Source organism: Hyperoodon ampullatus (assembly GCF_949752795.1).
Source record: "Hyperoodon ampullatus genome assembly, chromosome: 15".
NCBI classification, from domain to species: domain Eukaryota; kingdom Metazoa; phylum Chordata; class Mammalia; order Artiodactyla; family Ziphiidae; genus Hyperoodon; species Hyperoodon ampullatus.
In genome coordinates, this window is record NC_136928.1 from 77164041 (window position 1) to 77182145 (window position 18105).

The following is an 18105-nucleotide window of genomic DNA, read 5'->3' on the forward strand; positions in this document are numbered from 1 at the left end:
GCATGCTGCGGGAAGAGGGATCTAACAAGGAAGAAAACGTGCGCCCGCCTTCAAGGAGCTCAGTCATGGGGGGCCCAGTGGGAGGGGAAGGAGCAGCCACTGTCTGTGCTCCGGGGCTGGGAAGGGCTACAGTAGTGCGGAGGCTGCAGACAACTTGTGGAGGGTCCGGGAGGCCAGAACATTCCAGGGAATAGGAAGCAAATAGAGAATTCTGGGGAGTGTGCTGGGACCAAGGGTGGGAGATAGGACAGCCAGGCAGCAGGGGCGGGACTGTGGAGGGCTGGAGGCTTTAGATAAAGCCCCTCTCTCTCCTTCCCAGAAGGAAGAAGCCCCCGGGCCCTCAGGCCTTTGCGTCCTGAGAAGAGAGGGCTTTGGTGCAGAGAAAGACTGCAGTACCTCCCACGAGAATCCATTCCACGCTGGTGTCCAGCTCCCGCCTCCTCTTCCCGCTAGCTAAGTGTCTCCGTGCCCGGGGCCCAGTCACCCGATGGGCACACCCTCCGGGTCGGGGATCAGGCCCCTGATGGCAGCTGAGGAGCTGGGCTCTAGGTAGGCAAGATCAAAAGGCCTGAATAACCTCTGGGGTCACAGTGACAAAATGCTTATGGGCTGGAAGAGGAAGGAGCCATTAGAGGACGGAAATGAACGCGGGCTTTTTCCCCCTGAGGACGCACAATGGGGGCCTCTGGGGAGGGAACAAAGCTGGCCCACTTGGGTGGGAGGCTGGCGGTGACGAGCCGGCCCTGTTCTCTGGCCCGGGAGTTAATGTCGGCCGCTGGAACAATGGAAGTGGTGACCCGGCTGCGGCTTTAGAGTGAGAACAGTGCCGGGGTCAGAGCCGCCTGACCCCCAGCGAGGTTAACCAGATCGAAGCCTCCTCCGCCGGTGGCCCAGCCCACTGTGCCCCTAATGACTGGAAAATTGGAGTTTCCACCAGCACTGGCCTAGCTACCTCTTCAGGTAGCCATAGAGCTGGGGTTAGGAGCCACCGAGGTGGGGACCCCCGGCCATCACCTCACCCACTTGGGGACCTCACCCCTTTTCCTGAATTGTCCTGCTGGACCATCCCACCTCCAACCCACCCACCCTTCCCAAAGGCATCCATCACCCCTCCTGGCTTCCCTGTTCTGTTTTGGGTAACAAAAATAACACAGCTTTTAACTTGTCAAAACATTGAGTCAGTAGCTAAAGAAGGACAATGATCATCCTTTATATGGCTTTTGTTTTGTGTACTATAAAAGAAAGGCTCACCCATTTTACAAAATGGAGAAAAGCAAAAAGGAGAAGATAACACCCATCCCAGAGAGGGGATTGGTGTATTTCTTGGTATATTTCTTGCCAGGCTTCTTCCTGTGCTCTGTTTTTACATAGTTAGGGTCATTTTGTGTTCACAGTTTCATACCCTGACTGTTTCAACACTACAGCCTAACGATATTCTCATGTGACTCAGAAGTCCCCTCAACCATGATGCTTCAAATCTACAATAGGTTTATAAATTTACTTATTGACCTATTTATTTTTGGCTGCGTTGGGTCTTCGTTGCTGTGCGCGGGCTTTCTCTAGTTGCGGTGAGCGGGGGCTGCTCTTGGTTGTGGTGCGCGGGTTTCTCATTGTGGTGGCTTCTCTTGTTGCGGAGCACGGGCTCTAGGCACACGGGCTTCAGTAGTTGTGGCGCACGGGCTTAGTTGCTCCACGGCATGTGGGATCTTCCCGGACCAGGGCTTGAACCCGTGTCCCCTGCACTGGCAGGCGGATTCTTAACCGCTCTGCCACCATGGAATTCCTACAATAGGTTTAAAGGCAATCATACCTAGAATAGCACAGAATGGACCACGGTGTGATTAAACATTCGTCTAGGTTGGTTCTTATGCTTTATTGATACAAATACTTCTATGATGAACATCTTTGGCAGAAAGCTGCATCCATATCCCTGATGATTTCTTTGCAGTAGATTCTCAGGGACACATAATGGAATTATCCAATCAAATGGTATAAATTTTTTTTTTTTTTTTGCGGTACGCGGGCCTCTCACTGCTGTGGGCTCTCCCGTTGCGGAGCACAGGCTCCGGACACACAGGCTCAGCGGCCATGGCTCACAGGTCCAGCCGCTCCACGGCATGTGGGATCTTCCCGGACCGGGGCACGAACCCGTGTCCCCTGCATCGGCAGGCTGACTCTCAACCACTGTGCCACCAGGGAAGCCTGGTATAAATGTTTTGAAAGAAAATTTATTTCAGTTTTTTAAAATGATTAAAAGCCAACCCATATGGTGATCACTGAAGATACAGAGACCAGTGAGATGCAGTCTCAACCCTCTGAGAGCTCACATAACGCAAGCACAGGCACCACTCCAGTTCCCATGCAAAATGGACCACCTTTCTCACTGTGCAAGGGAACAGTTTAATAAAAAATACAAAACAAAAACAAAAACAAAAACATTGAAGAGCTTGGGGTGGTGGGGCAGAATCTTCTCATAATCCTTGGCCTTCCCTATAACGCAGAACTTAAAACTTTTTTTGCCATTTAAGAGTCATTTTTGGGAATTCCCCGGCCGTCCAATGGATAGGACTCGGTGCTCTCACTGCCAGGGGCCAGGGTTCAATCCCCGGCTGGGGAACTAAAAGCCCGCAAGCCACACGGCACGGCCAAAAAAAAAAAAAAAAAAAGAAAGACTCATTATTTTCATAGCATGCTTGATCTACAATCCCCACTCTTCTTGGAGTCAAGCCTATGGAAGATGAGTGACTTGAGACCACATGGGCACTGCCAACCCCTCTGCCAGGCTGGGTCCTGCCTCTGGGCCTTTGCTCATGTCATCCCCTGCCTGGAATGCCTCTTCCCCGAAAAGTCCTTAATCAGCCAGATTAAGGCCAGATCTAATCCCATCCCAGAAGTCTCCTGGGCCTCCCCAGTCCACACTGCATTCCTTTCCTACCCATTGTCATGACCACAAAGGTCAGCCTTTAATGAAACATGAGCTCCTTGAGGCCAGGAACCCTGTCTTATTCATCTCATGGTACTTGGCATATCATTGGGACTTAATAGATGTTTAATGAATCAATCAAAAGATATATGCCACTTGTTAAACAATAAACCGAGGCATATGACAATTTTTTAGTGTTTACTTGAGCAAAAACTGATTCCCGTCAGGCAGCACCAAACAAGAAGTGGACAGCAGTCCACTGACAGGAGCCAGGGGCAAGACTTCTATAAAGAAGACAAGGAAGCAAAGCAAGAAAATCATTTGATTGTCTCTAACTTACCCAGTCGCCTTATTCAGGAGAGCCTAGTTGGCTATTTATGCTTGGTTGTCTTTTGGTTTGGATTTCTTAACCTTGAGGCAATATAGGATTAGGTTTGCTTTGCTTCCTAGGCTACTTAAGACATTAGAACCAACTCATTCAAATGGCATCCTTGTTAAATTAATTTAACACACTCTTTGCTATTTACTAATTATTTCCTTTGTGTTCATCTTATCTCTTCAAATTGATTATGCGGTGTAATGGTTAAGAGTTTGTGAAGATCAAATCCCAACTCCGCCTTATGGCCTTGAGCAATTCTCAGATTTATCATCTGTAAATGCCAATAATAACAGTATCTATCTCTTCGGGATGTCTGTAAGGATGAAATAATGCTGTACCAGATAGCAAGGAAGCTCTCAAAGATTGCTGGGGTTGTGTCCAAAGGGTTGCAGGAGCCAATGTGAAGGATTGCCCCTAACTAAAAAAGACACAATTTGAGGATGAAAAACAAAAATAAGCAAAAGGAATGAAATTTGAAATCAATACGTATACAAAAATCTATGAGTTCATAAACACTTTTAAAATGTCGTTGTTCACCTTAGACATTGCTTGGGCACAAAGTCATTCCGAAAACTGATACAAAGGAGGACTCTAGCATCTTAAAAGAGAATTAAATGATATAACACCTTCATCTCATATGAATTTATTAGCGCACAGTGAGGGCTCAATAATGTGATGTTGTACTGGATGATGAGACTAGGTTTCCTGAGAGGAGAAAATGAATCCTCTTCTTTTTCTTTTTAAATTCCTTCTTCTTTTGATTAATTATCTCTAGTTCTCCATTACCAGCTTAGGCTCAGGCTCTTAGTAGGTGCACGAGGAGGACTGATCAATTCCCATGTCAGAATCCACAAAGGTCTTTCATTATCACGTTCCTCTGCCTTTGACTTCGTAAAAGGCAGGATGAGAACGTCCCACTGCAGAAGGAGAGAGGGCTCCAGGAGGGCACACTTTGATGCAGGCAGGGACCCTCCCCTCCTCTCTCTGCCTCGCTTTAATAGGAGCCGAGGAAGGAATCTGCTTTAAGAAACCGGATCATTAGAGCTCAAAGAGGCCCTTAAGAACACCCCATCCAACGCCCTCATCTGCAGATGAAGGAACTGGGGCTCCTGGAGGTTAAGTGACTCGCCCAAGATCACAAAGCCAGGCAGCTAGGCTCCAGCCAAGGGCTCTTTTCACTGTGCTGCTTCAAGGAAGTCTCTGGAAAAGAAATTCAAAGCTCAGCTTTAAGATTCCTGAGATGGATTTGCTGAGGCAACCGAGCTCAGCTCTGCTTCTGAAGAAAAGGAGGGGGAAAAAAAAAAAAAAAAAAAAGGAATGGTTTAAACCACTCTGGACAATACATGTTCCCACCTACCCTTTTGCACAGCATTTGGAATGTCATTTGTGGACATTTCATGGATGTTTGGAGATGGGATCACAGTTTCTCCCAAATGTTCCTGGACCAAAGGACCACGGGACAGACTCTGAGTGGGCCTGGTATCCCCATATATCAGCACAGGAGCTAATAATCCTACCCCTCCCCCCAGACCAGCCACGGGTACCAACCCCAAGACATCCAGACCACACTCTCCCTAAATACTCTTCCCACAGTCTTCCCCATCTAGGACGGGCACCATCCACTCAGATGCTCAGGTCCACCATCTGGGAGTCATTTTGATTGTGTTTTTTGCTGTATCCTCTATGTCCCATCCATCAGCAAGTCCCATTGCCTCTTCCACAAAAGCACATCCGGGGAAGGGCAATATAGGGGTGGGGGAGTGGAGGTACAAACTGTTGGGTGTGAGGTAGGCTCAAGGATGTACTGTACAACCCGGGGAATAGAGCCAATATTTTGTAATAACTGTAAATGGAAATTAACCTTTAAAAATTGTATAAAAATTAAAAAAATTTTAAATAATTAAAAAAAAAAAAAGCACATCCAGAATCTGATGACTGACATCTTTCTTCACTGCTGTCCCCTCACCCAAGCCACAGGCATCTCCTGCTCGGGCTGCACCTGTAGCCTCCTAAATGTTCTCCCTACATTCACTCTTCACACTTAAGCCTCCACACTCCACCCAGCAGGGATCATCTTTGAAATACAGAAATCAGATCACATCACTGCCCTGCATCGACGCCTCCAGATGCTTCCTATGGCAGTTCAAATAAAACCCAAAGAAAATCCTCAGCATCTCCAAAAGGCCCTGTTAGCCCAGGCCCCTGCCTCTCCAGGCTCCTGTCCGGGCTGCTGCTCTAGCGACCGTACACCAGCTTCACGGCCTTTCCACCCCTCGACACACAAAGCTGTGGTCTCCACCTGGAGCACTCTTCATAGTACTCACCCTACTGTGTCATCTCTCTGGGCTCTACACAATATCAACGTAGCAGAAAGCCCTCTGAACTCACCAGTCACTCTATACTGTTGCTCTTTTGTTTGTGGCACTTATCTCTATTCTTAACATAATACTCATTCTTTTCTTTTTTTTAAAATTTATTTGGCTGCACCGGGTCTTAGTTGCAGCATGCAGGATCTTCCGTTGCGGCACACAGGATCTTTTGTTGCGGTGCGCGGGCTCAGTAGTTGCAGTGCACGGGCTTAGTTGCCTTGTGGCATGTGGGATCTTAGTTCTTCGACCAGGGATCGAACCCGCATCCCCTGCATTGGAAGGTGGATTCTTAACCACCAGGGATGTCCCAGTACTCATTCTTTTACATGTATGTCCATCTCCACTTTCTAGGGTAAGCCCCGAGAGGACAGGACTTGGCTCAGCTTGCTCAGGGATGCATGCTCTGTGCCTTGCACACCACAGGTGCCAATAACAATTTGTTGAAGGTATGAATTCAGCTTCTGAGGTGGGTTGAGCTGAGGGGACAGCCTCCAGGAGCCAACAAAAGGAACATCAGCTTCAAGAAACCTTCCCTCGCCACTTCCAGGACCCTGCCAGAACCCTGATGATCTGTGTACTACTGGTTCTCCAACTTGACAGCACGTTGGAATCACAAGAAGAGTTTGGAAAAACACTAATGCCTGGATTTCATCTGCAGCCCATCTGATTTAATTCGTCTAGGGTGTGCTTGGATTGGGAATATTTAAGTTTCCCCAATGATTCTGATGTTCTGTCAAGTTTGGGAGCCATGGTCTACACCACTTATGCAGCAGCAGGCAGAAAATGCTCTTGGTGCTGTGCTTTGAAAGGAAGGACAGGAGCAAAGAAAGAGCATTAATTGAATGTCTTTCATATAAAGGTCCTATACTGGGTAATGTATATGCTCTTTCATTTAACATTGAAAGCAATACTGTGAGATGGGCATTATTTATTTCATTTATTTAACAAACCCTTCGTATTTACCATTTTTCAGACACTGTTCTAATCGCTTTACACTATTAACTAATTTAATCTTCATAGCAAACTCATGAAGCAGGAACTATTCACCCTCATTAGAAGTCCAGTGATGTGGCCAAGGTCTAGTAAGTGTCAGCGCCACCATCAGAACCCAGCCTGTTTCCAGTCCCAGCGCATAACTTTATGTTATCCCGCCTCTTTTACTATCTGTATTTGATAAACAACTTGCAGCTCAAAGACATAAAAGAACTTTCTCGACGTCACACAGCAGACATTTATAGCAGCTTCATTCATAACTGCCGAAACTTGGAAGCAACTAAGACATCTTCCAGTAGGTGACCGGATAAATAAAATGTGGTACATCCAGACAATGGAATATACCCAGTGCTGAACTATCAAGCCATGGAAAGACATGGAGGAAACTGAAATGTGTATTACTAAGTGAAAGGAACTAATCTAAAAAGGCTGCACACTGTACGGTTCCAACTATATGACATTCTGGAAAAGGAAAACTATGGAGGCATTAAAAGATGAGTGGTGGGCAGGGGCCAGGGGGAGGGAGGGATGAAGAGATGGAGCACAAAGTACTCTAGGGCAGTGGAAATACTCTGTATGATGCTGTAATCATGGGCACATGTCATTATCTATTTGTCCAAACCCGTGGAATGTCCAACACCAGGAGTGAACCCTAATGTAAACTGTGGACTTCGGGCAATAATGATGTATCAGTGCAGATTCATCAATTGTAACAAATATACTGTTGATCACAGGAGAGACTATGCATGTTAGGGAATAGGGGGGTTGGTGGGAAATCTCGGTACCTTCCTCTCAGTTTTGCTGTGAGCCCAAAACTGCTGTAAAAAAAAAAAAAAAAAAAAGTCTATTTCAAAAAAGAAAAGAAAGGTGTATGTCATATCATCCAATTTCAAATCCCCATATTTTTCATGCGGTGCATCTACTACCCTCATTTAGACTCTAGGAGCTTTGAGATCAGGGACCCCATAGTTTACTGTTACTTATTCTCCCAAAAAGCCGGCCGTTGTGCTGAGGGTAGAGTAGATGCTTAATAAACAGTTTTTTGAAGTGGAAATTGTAGGAGTGTTCTAAGAAATGGAGTCAGATCAACTTCAGGGATGCGTGACTTTCACATAGAGGCTCACTGTGTGCAGAGCAGAGGTCGTTCTTTAATAATAAGATTAGAATGAGCTGCAATTAACACGGCCAAGCACCCGCTGATGGTACCCAGCTCTCTGCTACTTAATGGACTTTCGTCCTTTATATCTAAATGAGAGCCCTGCAGTTGGTAAAGTATTTTTGCAAATCGATAATCAATGGTAATAATGATTTTAATCATTTCATTAATATGATCGTCATCAAAAGGATATATAACAAGAACAATACGAGGGAGCTGTTCTCTGACCAGTGAGGAAAACCACGACTTTCAGATTCCACACTGAGTGAGCCAATTTCAGAATTTGATTTCCTTTTTCTTTCATTCCATATTTAAATTCCATCTAAAATGTTTACCGATCGAATAACATAAGGACGACTTTAGAAACCAAACATTACGCACAGTCCGCGTTACTTCAGCCTCCGGGGCTATGTGGTGTCACAGTTACAGCCAGGCTCTCTATTTAGAGAACACTCTCCTCACCTTTCCCCTCTCTCCATCTTCTGTACACCCAGCTTTCCTACCCCTTGAACACCTGAGCCGCAGCTGGGATGCCATTCTCCACATGCCTCCCATGGTTTTATGAGTCTAGCCCATTATTCTGTTGGATTTTCTAGAAGGTATAGTCACTGCCTGAAATTATCCTCATTTTACAGATGAAGAAACTGAGGTACAGAAGGATTAAGCAACTTACCCAAGTTCACAGGGCTTCTGATGGCAGAGCTGGGTTTGGAATCCAGGGAGAATGACCTTGCAAGGCCAAACCCTTGCCTGGGCATCACCCAGCCTCTATCATTGATATTCTGTTACCATCAGTTTGATAGAGAGCAAATCCCAGCTCCACCAAATCCGTCTCCAAGTCTCAGGTTTCTTAAGTGTAAAATAGGGATAAAAATAACTCGCAAGAAGGTTGTAGTGAAGACTAGTGAATTAATCACCGTAGGGTACCTAACATGCCTGTCACATAGGAGGCGCTGAGATGTGCAGCCCAGCTCTGCCATCTATTAGCTGTATGACCCACAGCAAGTCATTTAACCTCCCTGGGCCTCAATGTCCTCATCTGTAAAATGGGAATAATAATGTTACATTTCTCATGAGGATTTTATGACAATAAAGTGAAATGATATAGTTGAAAAGCATAGAAAATCAGTAGACATATATAAACTCAATAAATATTAGCTGCTGGTGATATTATTATTATGTTATTATTCCACTCTTACCTTTGTGTGCATTTTATGGTTTAATCAGACTGTGGAGACCATCTCAGTGTCTGCTGTTTTCATCAGTCTTATATCTTAAGTCATTTTTCCATGTTTTTTTTTTCTCTAGAGTTTTCTTAAGTACCATTTTCACAGTGATGGAATAGGTTATCAAAGTGGTGACCCACTGGGTGATGGGTTTTCAATGCAACAAACATTTCCTGCACACTTGCTTTGTGTCAGTTCTGTGTTAGGGTCTTCAGAAGATACAAAGAAATACTTGTCAGGTATATTTCCTATCTTCACCCTTGAGAAAACCACAGCACAGTAAGATACCTGCTATAACTGAACTTAAATGTTCTTACTAGCCCAGGGGAAGAAGAAATCAATTCAATCCAAGGGGAGATTTGGATTTTGAAAATGAGCATGCTCTTTCTAAAAAGGTCTTCTGGTGAATATAAACTAGAATTCTGAATGATTGGAATATGCAGGGACCTCGAGATCTTCACGTTTATAGATGGGGAAGCAGAGACCCAGAGGAGGCAGGAGACTTGCCCAAGGCCACACAGCACTATGGTGACCTCATTGGGAAGCAAGCAAGCTGGTGTACACTGACTGCTCTTCTGGCCCACGGGAAGAAGAAAACAGGAACACAGAGTTTGGGATTCTGGAGAACTATTCTTTGGGCCAGCTACCATGGCTGTAAGGAATTGGATGGTTACTAACCCTCCCTGGGCCTCAGCTGCCTACCCCACCGTTTACATAGGCATTTGTAAAATACTACTAATTCAGGTTGGGGTCATTTAGAATTTGTTTTTTTTAAATGCCCAGTTTGTCAGCCTCTAAAAATTAGCCTAAGTAAATGAAAATATGATTAACCTTATACTCTGCAAAGGATTTTCATATTTATTATCTCATTTGAGCAAAGGCCTTTTAAGAAAACTAATAGTGGTGAGGAAACTGAGGTCCAAAGAGACCGAACGACATACGTGAAGACATCCTGATGGAAAGAAAGCATGAATTCAAACTCACTTCTGCCAAGTCCATCCCTCTCCCTACTGTGCTTTGCAGAAGTGACTTTGGTTCTGTTGTTGTTATTTTAACAGACACACAATATCCCCACATTTCACATCCTTGCTGTGGATACTGGGAATATGAACGAGTTGACTGAAATGTTCTCTTATACATTCAGGAGCATGTATAAGTCGCTCATTTATTTCATCCATTCATTATCAGTAACTGGAGAGACACCAAGAGATCCTTCTGCAGTCAGGGTACTTGGGAATCCTGCACAGGCCTCAGCTCCAGAAGATACCAGCACAGTTCCAATGTATTTCACGGTTAAAACTAACAAACATTTTATTGCAAAACTGCTGTGTGCCAGTTACCGTCCTGGGCACTGTCTCTGCGCAGGAGGATAAGCCAGACAGCTCTGGACACTTTCAAGGGTCAGGGGCAAAGGTGTCAGGAGCCTGAAGGCAAGTTTTCCAAACTCCTTACGGTGGCTGGAGCCCCTAGTTAGAGAGGATGCTTTGAAAGGCTTTTGGGAAGGAGGCCCTGTGGGAAATGCCTGGAACTCTCTCAAATTGGCTCCATTTCAGACCCCCAGGACCAAGAAAGCATTCAAAGGGGAGTCCTGAAGGAACCATTTATATGGAGATCTTCTGGGGGGCGGTGTGGGCCAGGGGGCGCTGTTCAGGAGCTTGGATGCAGGCCATGGCTAACAGGGCTATTTCTGTTCCAACCAGAAGACGTCTAACTATCTCTGGCTTCTAACCGGTTATAATGGCTAAATACACCCACTTTACAAAGAAAGAGAGGTGGGAGGGGGAAGAAAGAAAAAAAGAAGGAGAGAGAGAAGGAGAGAAACTCTAGTCAAGAAGGAAAAAAAAGGAGCTGTGTTTTCCCTCTAGTCTCACGGGACTGTGAAGCGTTGTAGCTGGAAGGGACCTCCCATGTCAGTCCAGCCAGATGTTTGAAGTTATAGGATCTTGATTTCCACCCAACAGCAATCCACCAAACAGTGAGAGATGGACAATGGTCTCAGTGGCCCATATTAGAAATCGCCATACACACTCCCTCCAGCTGAACCTCCAGGTCGATCCGGGAGCCTGGAGACACTACCCAGGGGACTCCCATCCTAGACAAGGTCTCCCTCCCCCTCCCCTAACCTGCAGAGGTCCAAAGGAGCAGAGCTTGGGAGCTGGAGAATGTCGTGTATAAATCCTAGCTCCACTGAGCCTCGGTTTCCTTTGTGGGTAAAATGGCAATGATAATATATACCTAGGACGGTGCTTGTGAAGATGACATAAATCGATCACTATAAAACACCTAGAAAGTGCCAGCCACAGAGGAGGCACCCTCTGGGTATGCTGAACACCTTTCCCCGCTACACCAAGACCTTCCATGGGGTCCCATGGGGAATGTGAGTCCCTGAGCACTGTAAGGGGAAAAATTCCCATTCCAGCCCTCAGCATCCATGTGTACTCTTACCCCAAACTGATTGAGGTTCCCACTGAGATCAGGGTTATGCTGCGAAGGTGGCCACTGAGCTAAGTCTTAGAGGATAAGGAGCCCTTTGAGCATTAAACTGAGAAGAGAATGGTTTCCAAGCAATAGGAACCCCTCCTCGATGAAAGGTAAGAAAGCCTGAAAATGCCTGCGCAGACAACGGGCTCCACCTCTGGTTTATCTGTAACGGTAAAAATGTCAGGGTGCCTCTAAGTGTAGTTAGTCCAGCCATCAATAAGTGCGGGCTGACCTAATGATTAACGAATTGATAACAAAGAGTTCCTAAGTGCTGTCTCCTCATTAGAAGCCTTTGTGATGATGATTGAGCTCATTAGGGTCTTTGAAAGGAGTTGGGCTCAGGTGAGACAGCTGTTTCCCCAAGGAACACCTGAACATCTGGTTTCAGGAGCGACGGGACCACAGGAGCTGACCCACCCAGTGACTGAAGGCGCGGCTGCCGACCACTCCCATCTTTTGTGGAGGCCTGACATATTCCAGCCTTTCTTGAGTGACGACATTTCCTTTTTCTCCCCTTCTCTTCCCGTCTGTAAGTCTGACATTGTCCCAAGCAACCCCAAAGCCCCGAAGGTGTGTGCAGGTCACGCATCCTTTCTCCTCCAGGATCACAGAACTTCTGATCCAGTGCTCGTTAACTTCCTTGCTCTCAACTTTTTCTCTTTAGCACCAAGGCTTGTAGACCAAGGCTTTGCCAACTTTGATGACTCACAGGTATTTTTGTTACAATGCAGGTTCTGATTGGGTCGATGTGGGATGGGGATGTCCTGCATGTCTAACAAGCTCCCCGGTATAGCTGATGCTGCCGGTCCACCCGTGGTCCACACTTTGAGAGGCTACAGACTGGATGGCAATTGCTCCCCAGCTCATTATCGTGAAATCTCCTTGCAAGAGTAACACAAAACTCAGTTAGCTCAGTAATTGATGGGATTTCCTGTGCCTTCCTTTTCGGGGAGCTGATAGCAATCTCTAGCACTGGTACAGCAACTTACTATTTACAGAGCCATTTCCTGTCTGTCTTGTCAGTTCTCTTCCACCCATCATGTGAAGTAGTTCAAGGAAGCATTTTCTCCCTATCTGTCAAAGGAAGAAAGTGAGGCTCGGGGAGATTTTCATTCTCCAATCAGCTCAAGTCTGTGTGGCACTGAACTCACCTCTCCCAGGCTTGTCATCACCACTGCTCTGGTGTCCTCCGGCCTGGAACAGAAGGAAGAGGTGATGGAGCACGTCCTAGAGAGAGGACACCTTGCCACGCCCGTTGGTGATGGACGCTGTTACCACCAGGGCTTCACTGTCCGTCATCCAGTCTTCTTAGAGTCTCAGCCATTGCTCCACACTTTAAAGTAGGCTGCAATGATCTTGTGCCCTCAGTGCTAGCCATCCTGCTTATACACCTTTCCTCTCCTCTTTACAACAACTCTATGAGATAAGATGTGTTCTTCTTCTCCCTTTTACAGCTGAGGAAAGAAAAGCCTGAAGAAGCTACATAGATGTTCAAGGTCACAGGAAGTTACAGAGCAGGATTCAGAGTCAGGTGCATTGGATACCCAACTCTGTTCCTATAGTAATCTGCTTACATCTCTTAAATGTATCACTTACGCTCTTCATATCTAAGTTCCCCACATCGTAGTACCTTGCTATTCTAGAAATGTCTGTTGTGTTCGAGAAACATCTGCAGAATAGAATGAAATTGAATTGAACTGAACGATGCTTTCTAATACATTATATTTCAATAGCTTATTGCCTCCTGAAGTGACTGGGAAATAGGAACACAGTGTTTCACACTCTGAATAAAGTTAGTACAACTTTATGCCTCTGCAGTTGCTACAGAGAAAATGTTACAAATGGAAGTACAGTTATAAACAGGGCAGCTAAGGCAATATGATGATTTGTTTCTGTTTTCTAATTTCTTGTGGATAAAAGAGCCAATCTGTGCATAGATTTAGTTTACCTTTTAAAATTTTACTCTTAGCAATATTAATAATAATAATGGCTCTCTTTTTTTTTTTAACAGCTGTTATTTGCCAGATACTGCATCAGATATACATTATGTCCCTTAATCCTTACAAAAAGCCTAGAAAGTAGATGTTAGTATCTTTGGAACTATGGAAAATGATGCTAAGCAAGCTTGAGTGCCTGGCCCTAAACCACAGCCCTAGTAACAGGGTTTCCAGAGTTCCTCTGACTTTGCCTCTCCTCTTCATTTTACCACAGTTATCTTTCCGGTAGTGATACAAAGTTAGTTTGAAAATGAGACCAAGTAGTCTCCTGTGAATGCTCTGAAGTCACTACACCATTTAGGTAGTTTTCTCATATTTATGATTTTTCATTCTCCACTCCACTCTCCCCACCCTTGAAATAGATGTGCCAATTGCTACGTTACGGAGGAATAAGCTGAAGCCCACAGAAGGGTGATCATTACCAAAAGGCACCCAGATTCAACTCTAAGAGAAACCATTTCACTTTGTGGTCTGTTCCCCGTGATGCTTATTTAGCTACTTTCCATTTCTGGTGAGACCGGCCTATATTCCTTTTGGCCAAAGTCCATGCAAGACTTGCAGGGAGGGATAAATTAGGAGGTTGGGATATACACACTATCTGTATAAAGAAGATAACCAACAGGACTTACTGAGTATAGCACAGGGAACTATACTCAATGTTTTGTAATAATCTATAAGGGAAAAGAATCTGAATAGGAATATATATATATATTTATACGCATAACTGAATCACTGTGCTGTACACCTGAAACTAACATGATGTTGTAAGTCAACTATACCTCAATAAAAAGAAAAAAAACCTGCAGAGAGTGGAAAGAATAGGCACAGCATCATTCAGAGTCATCAAGAAGAGATATGTTTCCAAGCATGAAACTATTAACATTTCAGAGCTAATTTCATTAAAAAAAAAAAAAACAATCACCCAAATACCTCACTTACAATCTCATTCATTCAACCTAAATACTTGTTGAAAGAATAAAACACAGCATCTAAAGTACATTTTGCTCTGACTTTTCAGGTGGTGAAAGGAAAAGAGAGATCATAAAAGCTATGTTCATGTCTGGCTCAAATTGCCCGTAATTTCCCTTTTATAGAATTGATCCTCTGTGAACGACTTCCCCTGAGTTCCTGGCATCATTTCAGACATAAAATCATGATAAAAACATTGAAGAGGAGCCTTCAGTTCAGCGATGTGATAGTCTTGAGTTCATCGATATCTGTCTCTGATATAAAAACAGACATTGTGGGACTTCCCTGGTGGCGCAGTGGTTAAGAATCCGCCTGCCAATGCAGGGCACACGGGTTCGAGCCCTGGTCCGGGAAGATCCACATGCCGCGGAACAACGAAGCCCGCGAGCGGCAACTGCTGAGCTCGCGTGCCCCAAGTATTGAAGCCCGCACACTTAGAGCCTGTGTTCCGCAACAAGAGAAGCCGCCGCAATAAGCAGCCCACGCACCGCAAGGAAGAGTAGCTCCCGCTCGCCGCAACTAGAGAAAAGCCCACGCGCATCAACGAAGACCCACGCAGCCAAATTAATTAATTAATTAGTTTTAAAAAAAAGAAAAAACAGGCATCGTCTGGAAACACGTGGCTAGAAACTACAGTCCCAGCTTGGGATGGGGAGATCTGGTACTTCTGTGACCTCCTCTAGATGCCTTATGGTACCCAGGGAAAGGATGGAAGGAAGACAGAAGCGTTTCTCTCCAGCCCTTTATCCTCAGCACCTGATGTCAGGTGTAGTGTTGGCACCGATAACTTGTGTGTTGGTGGGGTGGAAGAAGGAAGGGAAGTGGGTGGGAGGAAGGAAGGAGCCTCCATCCTGCTCATCAGGATAGAAAGGGCTTGCCAAGAAGTGAAGCCACTTGAGCAAAGAGGCAGGGGTGGGAAACGGCCTGGACTAGAAGGGAATCTTCATGCACAGGGCAGGGGCAGGGAGGGGTGAGGGCTGGAGCCAGAGCAGGAATCCCGGGTTTCCACACCAAATGAAAGAGCCGGTCTTTATTCTCGAGAGGACGATCCTGGATCAATGAGCGGTTTTAAGGAAAAGAGAGGGAAAACTGGAATTGCGTTTTAGAAACAGCACTGTGGCCGCAGTTGGGGAAGATGGGTTGGTGGGGGGATGAGTAGCTTTAAGGGGCGCAGAAAGGAAGGTCGAGGTGCCTGCTTGGGTCCTGGGGGTATCATGGCTGACTCCCAGGTTTCTCAGGCAGAGGTGACACAGGGGAGAAGCCGGTTTAAAATGTCCAGTGAAGAACATGAGAAATAGCCCTTCTCTGTTGCTTTTCTGTTTCCCTTTCATTTAGTTTGGACAAGAGAGGCAACAGGAGTTCAATGACGCCTTTCTTTCTTCAGCCCTGTGGGTCATTCACTGAGGAGGTGGGGAGGGGGCCGTGAGGAGGGCGAGGGCGAGGGGTATTAGCAAACACGGAGCGAAAGCCGCCGACGGGTTGCTAAACAGAGCGCGCCCAGTCGCCGGCCAGCACCTGCCGCGACTGGGACGCCCAGCGCCGCCGTGTCCCCGTGTCCCCGGGGGCGGCCGCTCACCCCGCGGGCCGTTTCCAAACGAAGGAAGACAGCAAAGCCTGAGCCCCAGTGGCACCTTTAGGGACTCGGGGACTTGCTTTAGAGACGGTTCTGCCAGCTTAACCTTTAGAGTTTATTTTTTATTACAGGGATTTTTAAATTTTATTTTGGGGCATGGGGGTTTTGTTGTTGTTTGTTTCCAAACAGCTGCAACCTGCCTGCACAATTTCAAAGCGCCGCTTCTGCCCCCGGGGCTGCTCTCTCCTGACTTCCTGCGCGTCTGAGGTTCTGGATGGCCAATAGCAGGAGCCGATGGACCCACACGCCCCGGGGGGTCTCCACAGAGACCTCCCCGCGCTCCCGGGGACGCCTCGGTTCTGAAGCCCAGGCTCCCTTCCCGCTAAACTCTGTCCCTCGAAGAGAAATGGCTTTTTTCCTTCCTCCAAGGTCTCTCTCTCAGTCTCCCTGTCTCTGTCTCTCTCAATCTCCCTGTCTCTGTCTCTCAGTCTCCCTGTCTCTGTCTCTCTCAATCTCCCTGTCTCTGTCTCTCAGTCTCCGTCTCTCTCAATCTCCCTGTCTCTGTCTCTCAGTCTCCGTCTCTCTCAATCTCCCTGTCTCTGTCTCTCAGTCTCCGTCTCTCTCAATCTCCCTGTCTCTGTCTCTCTCAGTCTCCCTGTCTCTGTCTCTCTCAGTGTCCCTGTCTCTGTCTCTCTCAATCTCCCTGTCTCTGTCTCTCAGTCTCCCTGTCTCTGTCTCTCTGTCTCCCTGTCTCTGTCTCTCTCAATCTCCCTGTCTCTGTCTCTCTCTCTCCCTGTCTCTGTCTCTCTCAATCTCCCTGTCTCTGTCTCTCTCAATCTCCCTGTCTCTGTCTCTCAGTCTCCCTGTCTCTGTCTCTCTCAATCTCCCTGTCTCTGTCTCTCAGTCTCCGTCTCTCTCAATCTCCCTGTCTCTGTCTCTCTCAATCTCCCTGTCTCTGTCTCTGTCTCTCTCTCTGTCTCTCTCAATGTCTCTATCAGTCTGTCTCAGTCTTTCTCTGTCTCTCTGTCTCTGTCTCTCCCAAGCTCTGTCTGCCTCTCTTTCCCGATCTCTCTCTCTCTCTCTTTTCAGATTTCAAAGCAGCCCCTGAAAGGCTGACTATTCAGGGCGGGCGGAATGAAGCCTCTCTCGGGCTGGGCTGCCGTCAAAGCCGCGCGCACTTCTGAAGCGGCTGCCCCCGGTCCACCCTGGGCGGTGGCGGTGGCGATGGCGATGGCGGCGGGCGCCCCTGCGGCCCGACTGGCCATCTGTATGCAAATCTCCCTCCGCAGCCGCGGCAAACTCGCCGCAGCCCGGCCGGCCGGCGGGCCGTGCGCTCAGCAATTACCCGTGCACGTCGGGCCTTTGTGCCCGCGCGGGCTTTGTGGGTGCCGAGGCTGCCAGCACCTGCCCCGCGGAGGTGGCAGATGGCGGGACTTGGCAGCAATATGGAAGTTCGCCTGGATGTGGCCGAGCCGCAAATGGACATCTTTTATTTCCTCCTGGGGGTGGGGAGCTGAAGAGAGGGGATTAGTGCTGGGTTGCCATCCACTCACACACTGGGCAGATATTTATTGAGGGCCTACTATGTGCCCCTCACCCGGCGGTGTAAGGGGGAGCCCCACAGAGGGGGACACGGAGTGGGCGTTTTACTGGGAGGAAAGAGAAAAACAGGGAAGCGGCTACTGACATTCAACATTGCTCCATATGCGATTGGTTGAGCAAAGCCTCTTTTTCATTCCTGGGGCCGGTGGACCTGGTCGGCCCCCAGGGCTCCTCCCTCCCAGAGCCCCACCCCCAGAGCCCTCCCCCTGCCGCCTCACGTGCCCACGGTGGCGCGCGGCGCTGAGAAGCCACGGAGTGCTTCCTAACCACGGGATTGTGTTGTCCTGAACCCCAGCTCTGAAGCCAGAAAAGGGCTGTTTCTTTGTCCCCCGACCTGCCCTCAGAGCGAGGGTCCACTGTGGAGACAGGCTGTGGCCACCCCTCTGCTGCAGGCAGGACCAGCCTGCTCCGCAGTGCGCCTGTGTCAGGTCCCCGAT